General features: G+C 42.3%; 1 protein-coding gene across 11 annotated transcripts in view; it reads right to left on the bottom strand.

The window, feature by feature from the left end:
- The window catches only part of Sipa1l1 (signal induced proliferation associated 1 like 1), a 281885-nt gene that overhangs the window by 220234 nt on the left and 54711 nt on the right, over window positions 1-6940 (bottom strand). For 7 of the 11 annotated variants that reach the window (XM_021202716.2, XM_029540740.1, XM_029540742.1 and 4 more), the window contains one exon: window positions 5224-5290. The exons of 2 other annotated variants lie outside the window; for them this stretch is intronic. The gene's annotated coding sequence lies outside the window, so the exon portion shown is untranslated. Of the gene's footprint in view, window positions 1-5223; window positions 5291-5688; window positions 5708-6940 lie in introns of those variants that run through there. 2 more of the 11 variants (XM_029540744.1, XM_029540746.1) reach the window with 2 other exon arrangements.

The following is a 6940-nucleotide window of genomic DNA, read 5'->3' as shown; positions in this document are numbered from 1 at the left end:
CTCTCGCTCTTTCTCTCTCGCTCTCTCTCTCATATTCTCTCTCTCTCTCTCTCCTCTCCCCTTCCCTCCCTTCTTCCTCCTTCCCCCTCTGCTGTTTTGAAGCAGGGACCCGCTCTGTATCTCAGAACTTGCAGGGCTCTTGCTTCAGTTTCCTGGGTGCTAGAATTACAGACAGGAGCCACCATGCCCAGCATGGAAATTCCAAATTTACTAGATAACAAGAAAGAAAAGCCAAGAATGAGAAAGAGAGAGAGAGAGAGAGAGAGAGAGAGAGAGAGAGAGAGAGAGAGAGAGAGAGAGAGACAGACCCTGGGTCAAAGGTCAGCCTGAGCAACACAGCAGGAACCCTGATGAGAGAGGGGAAGGGAAAGGAGGGAGGGAGGGAAGAAAGGGAGGGAATAAAACTACAGTACAGTCATTTCTCCAACCCCACCCAAAAGATGGACAAGTATTTTAAGCAGGCAGCACTCCAAAGATGACTTAGCTCAAATCCCCATGACTAGGAACTGCTGTGAGCAGAGTAAGGTCGAGAGAGCGAGAGTCCACTAGGTATCAGAAGCTACTCTCTGCTCTTATGTTCTACAGACTGAAAAGTTAGATAATAAAAATGTAGTGCAAATGAGCTGGTACTGACGAGGAGAAAGGGCAAGAGCAGTAATAGTAAATGTGACCCAGGGCACGCCACACTCAACGCCAGGCATTCACACGCACAGTCAGTCCCTTGCTATTTACTATACATCTTCAATAATTCAGATTATCAGCATTTAAGTAACAAAACCTTGTCTCATTCATCTCAGGTTGCATCTGTTGTCCCTTCAGTGCCACTGTGAAACTTGACTAGCTTAGTGAAGGGACATTACCCAGTCTTCCCAAGAGGAAGCGAAATCTTCAGAACAGCTAAAACCTTGTGTGTATACCTGATCCAGTGTCAGTTTAGGGAAAATCTGCTGGCTATAAGCATCTCTTCTCATCTGATGGTGATAAGGAAATCACAGGGCACGAGAGGACGAGCAGGGGCAGGTGACAGACAAGTCCACAGCTGGAACTGTGGAGCAGCTGCAAGCAATGCTCTCTGGCCCGCTGGCCCAGCAAGGTAGTGTCATCATACCTAAGACCAAGAAGGGCCTAAAGAATTATTTCCCTGTTCTGTCCATGCATTCCATAAAACATCAGTTTTCTCTCTCTCTCTCTCTGTGTGTGTGTGTGTGTGTGTGTGTGTGACCATGTGTGTGTACATGTGTATCACCATGTGTATGCACATGACATCTAGAAGCCAACTTCCAGGGTAGCACCTTTCCTCAAGAGCCTACATTCTGAGAATGGTCTCCCTGGGACACAGAGTTCACTATTCAGCTACACCGACTGGTCAAAGAATCCCAGGGACTCTGCCTGTCTTTACCTCCCAGCACCAGGATCACAAGTGTGCTTTGAAATGGGTGTTCTGGTTATCAACTGACTGAGCCTGGGCTCCAGTTCAAAAGCATGTCTTCACTCTCCTGTGTTACAGCAGCACAGCCCCTGGATGCCTTTTTGTGTTCTGAACACTCTTCAGTAAGGACAGGGCCTAGTAAACGTGCTCTAAGGAAGAAGTGACCAATGTCATCCCTTCTCGGTGGGTTTTCAGGGAATGAAAAAAGGAGCTATTTTCAATTTCCCTGACCATTCTCTCACTAGAAGCAAATGGCTGGAATGCAAATAAGTAAAGTGAAATAAAAGGGCACTTAACCAATCCTTCACTAACCTAGGAAAACCCGACTCCATAGAAGGAAGGACAAAAACAAAAGACAACACTCGGGGAAACCCGAGAAAACGTTTTTCCTATGTAAAGCACACTTAGTCTTCCTCATCAAGCATTCCTTATGCTGCTGGCTGAGTACTTACAAAGAATATATCAAAGATACTTTTAAAGGGGAAGAAAAGGGTATGCTCACCCAATTCAATTCTAGAATAATACTGCTCACAAATAATTTTAATAATAGAATAATAATTTCATAATGTATCTATAGAATACATACACAACACAAGGTTTTGTAGATTGTGCCAGGCCTTTAACCATCTCTAGGGTGCTGACAATGCCCACCACAGCATACACTCAATGTAGACAGCTGGCTTGCTGACAAGGCCTACGACAACGTACATGTAGCGCAGACCGCCGGCACTATCTGGAAAAAGCAGGTGGGAAGGGAGGCTTTATACTCGGCGTCGATGCCATCTATCTCAGAGATTCTCACACTGGCTATATGGAACCTTGTGGGGTGGGGTCCAGATATGGGGCAGCTTGCACTGGTTTTCCTTCCCCTCAGCACCACAGCTGCAGGCTGTATCATGGAGCACTCCTGCAGGTCACCTGCTTCAACTTTCAGTAATTCGTGAGGCTCCAAAGATGCTGGGTTTGAAAAAGAGTTTCTGAGATGTATAACTAATAAAATAATAATAATAAAAATAGAAATACCCAAAGAATGAGCTTTTCAAGTGGCTAAAAATTTCAGAGATCTAAAACTTTCTTAAATTCCACCACTATTAAATATGAGACTGGGAATGGCCATAAAAACACAGCCTGGGGGTGTGCTGAGTGCTTTAAAGACACTTTTAAAGATAATCATTCTCCAATTTCTCTCCTGAAATTCAAGGAAAATCAGAAATAGAAAGCTGCTTTGAAAGTGATGCTCCAATTACCCAGTAGGCTTTTGGGAGCCATAAGCTCTAAACAAAGGTTTGCAGAGGGGAGATCCGCTGATAACCTTGGTTGCCTCCTGGACTTGGTCACCCAGAAGAGCTGACTCCTTAGGTGATTTTTCTAGTAACAAAGCAGCAGATAAGAAAACTCTCAAGGTCTTTACTTCAGCACCAGTCAGAAATCAAGGTTAAGTACGAAGCAACAGAACCGAAGAGACCTGCATGAATCAGACCACTGGGCTGATCTGATTTTGAGAATTTAACTTATGGTAGCCCTAGGACATCAACAAAGTACCTCGCTGGGCGTGGTGGCGCACGCCTTTAATCTCAGCACTCCGGAGGCAGAGGCAGGCGGATTTCTGAATTCAAGGCCAGCCTGATCTAAAAAGTGAGTTCCAGGACAGCCAGGGCTATACAGAGATATACAGAGAAACCCTGTCTCGAAAAACCAAAAAAAAAAAAAAAGAAAGAAAGAAAGAAAGAAAGAAAGAAAGAAAGAAAGAAAGAAAGAACCTTCTTCACTCTGGGTTGGGCTATTTTTCTCCACACAGCATCCTCCTTCCACAACTAATCTAAATGCTGGAATATTTTTCAGAAATATTAGAATAACCCAATGCTTATACTGCTGAGGAGCAGGTATAACGAGCTATTTAACTAAAGATTTAATTAATCTAATAAAATTTCTTTGTTATTCCAGGGAACCCCATGAAGGTTCCTACATGTCTCTCTGATATTCTGTAGAGCATACTAGCAATCTTTACATCCCCAGACTGATGTAAATCTTCCAATTCCAACACACAACACAGGCAGATGCATGTAGCACCTATGCATCTATCATTCGATGAGTTAACCACCCTTCATCTCTAAATCTCAATTTTAAGATTTTATTTAACATATGTATTCCTTTTTAAAAATTCTAATTACCCCAACTCAAAACTCATTGAAAATAGGATTCTGTGGTCTCTAGGTAATCAGTAATAAAAGTTTCCAAAATATTTCTAATACCAACATTTGAGAATTATATTCCACTCACAATAAAATCACAGTGCCATGTATGCATTTATAAACACCACAAAACTAAATTCTTTTGGCAATATTCTTTTTTGTTTTTGTTTGTTTGTTTTTGCTTTGCTTTGCTTGCTTTGAGACAGGGTTTCTCTGTGTAGCCCTGGCTTTCCTGGAACTTGCTCTGTAGACCAGGCTGGTCTCAAACTAAGATCCACCTGCTCTGCCTCCTGAGTGATAGGATTAAAGATGGGCGCCACCAACAATGACGATATCCTTAATACTGAGAAAATTTTAAACAAAAATAAAATGCAATATATACAAAGGACTACAAAGCATCTATTTCCAACAGAGGGGAAAACAAAAGCCAAACCAAAGTACTCAGACATAGAGCAGGAAATCCAGACCTATTCGATGCATTTTGACCACTACAAAAACAAACAAGAGTCTGGCATACAAGGAACCAAGAAATAAAAAATATTCCATGCTGTATTTATAAATATATAGGTAATCTATTACAGGTGGGTGTTTGTGGGTGATTTCTTCCTTCTGTCTTGACAATTTTTTGACACTATGAATGCATATTTTAAAACTAAAAATGAAGATCAACAGCAGCATAGGAGTGGGGAAGGAAAAAGAGGAGCGACCCAGCCACCGCCCTGTTCATAAGCGTAATGCTTCTAACTGTAGAGTGTAGATTCAGTAACACGCTCTTGCTCAAAACAGGGTTGAAAGAGAAACACATCAAAATGTAAGACAAATGGAGAAGACTGTCTCCACGTATCTATCATGAACAGAAACAGAAGTGTATAACAGAAAACCTAAGCAGCTTAAGTAACCAGGGGAAAACTTAAACTATTTTAACTATCAATACAACCATTCTATAAGAGCCAAGATACCTCTCTAAGGAGAAACCCCTACAGCTTAGGTTATCAGACCACTGAGACAACAGTTGGTCCCCAGAGTTTTCTATTAAAAGACAGAAGGTCTGGGCCCTGTTGCCAGGGACAGTAGGATTTTTCTCACACAGCTCTCAAAACTCGTCAGATCATCTCACAGGAGAAACTGAAGCCAGCCAATGATAAGCAGGCCCACACCTTGACTCGGCCTACTTATGAAACCTTTATGACCTAATCCTGAAGTCCTCTGGAGACAGACTTGGGCAGGGTGTGGGGGCCACTAGACCGCTTTCTCTGTTCCTCTTCCCATGGTGGCCACACTGAGTAAGTCTCCTTTTTCTGTTTCTTGCTATCATGTGTCTGCTTAAGTGGCCTATGGAGGACAGAGATTAACCCTGCCCTACTAGGACATGTGCTGGCCCTAAGGACACCGTCGTAGCAAGAAGAGAGCTGCTGAGAAGTCAGTGACTGGAACTGAGCAGGCTTTGCATACCATCTGCTTTTTCCATCAACAGGAAAATAGCAAAGGGGAAAATCCAGCAATAAGCTCAAGCTGGGTAAGTCAAAAGTAAGTAGCAGCCTTGTAAACCAGTCTAAGGGACATTTCCCTTCCACATGACCTGGTGCCAATCCATCTACTCACCTCACTCCATCTCAAAGTTTGCAGTAAATCTTGCTTGTGAGTCCAAATTGTAGCAATCTCTCAAAACCTAAATTAAAATAATTGTAAACTTTAGTATGATAGCTATTTTTAATTTTAGAAAATATGCAACTAGCCAGGCGTGGTGGCACACGCCTTTAATCCCAGCACTCGGGAGGCAGAGGCAGGTGGATTTCTGAGTTCGAGGCCAGCCTGGTCTACAGAGTGAGTTCCAGGATAGCCAGGGCTATACAGAGAAACCCTGTCTCGAAAAAAACCAAAAAAAAAATTTAAAAAAAAGAAAAGAAAATATGCAACTGTACCTCACAGTAAGTAAACAGACAAAAAATATTAATAAAATTGTAATCCAAAACTTCCTTTAATTTCTATCTTTATGCGGAACTTTACACATTTAAATAAACATAGGCTAACCAACAGACACTTTCATAGAAAGAACCTATACTTAACCTGTCTAGATATAACAGGGCCACATCCCAGGCAGCCAGTTCAGAACACATCGGGAGGACCTCAGGCCCAGGACCTGTAAAAAGTTTGCCAGAAAGAGATACTGATAGTTCAGCCACCACCTGACTATGGGAACCCACCTCCACCTCACACACAAGGGGTTGTTCTGAAGCAGAGATTCTCAGCAGGTGTAATTCCATGCCCTGTAAAACCTTACAATCTAGAGCATTGTTAGTTTTCATAACTAGAGAAGTGACATGGGATTGTCACCAGGGATGGTGCTAGCCCTCCAAAAAGAATGGTCTAGCCCAAAGGAGAAATAAATAAGACCGAGAAACCTCCTTCAAAAACAACAGATGTTCTGGTTTATAGAATTTAGAATTTCTATAATTCTGGGAGCTCAGGGGCCAACCCTGTCAATAATGTGATCACCACCGACGTAATAAGAATCCGAGTTTGATCTCCATCACCTTCATGAAAGCCGGGCAAGGTGGTATATGCTTGTACTTCCAGAACTAAGGAAGGGGAAACAGGCAGATGGACTCACTAGCCAGCCAGCCTACCCTAATCATACGTCCCACTGAGATCTCATCTCAAAGACAAAGTAAAAAGCTCCCGAGGAATGTCATAAAGTTGACATTCTCATACATGCACACACACATACACACACTAACATCTACACCCAAGGGAATTCTGTAATCCATTTCTGCTTTATTTTATATTGTGTGAGTGTCTTGTTAATTGTACGTCTGTCATCGTTTCAGTGCCTAGTGCCTGCAGAGTCCAGATGAGGACATTGGATCCCCTGGAACAGCTGTTAACTCCCAAATGAGGACTGAGAATTGAACCTGTGTTCTCTGGAAGAACAGCCAGTGCTTTTTAACCCAAGCCATATCTTTAGCTCCCGAACTCTATAATTCCAAATACTGCTCATTTGAGACAGATAAACTCCCAACCACAGCCATAAAGTACTTTCTATGAAAGCTATGTTTCTATATATTACTGATTAAAAAATACAGATTCATTCTAATATCATTAACCGGAAGAAAGGGGTTGTCTGTTTTGGTTTGCTTTGCTTTGCTTTGCTTTGGTTATTTCTAGACACTGTCTGTCTATGAAACCTTAGCTAGTTTAGTTAGTCTCAGTATGTAGAGTAGGCTGGCCTGGAACTTAACCAAATCTGCCTGCATCTGCCTGTCTCTAAGTGCTGAGATTCAAGGTGTTCACCAATATTCATGGTCCTAATCATTTGGAA

Source organism: Mus pahari, chromosome 7 (assembly GCF_900095145.1).
Source record: "Mus pahari chromosome 7, PAHARI_EIJ_v1.1, whole genome shotgun sequence".
Lineage (NCBI taxonomy): Eukaryota > Metazoa > Chordata > Mammalia > Rodentia > Muridae > Mus > Mus pahari.
The sequence above is the reverse complement of the archived record's forward strand: the minus strand, read 5'-3'. Positions and strand labels throughout refer to the sequence as shown.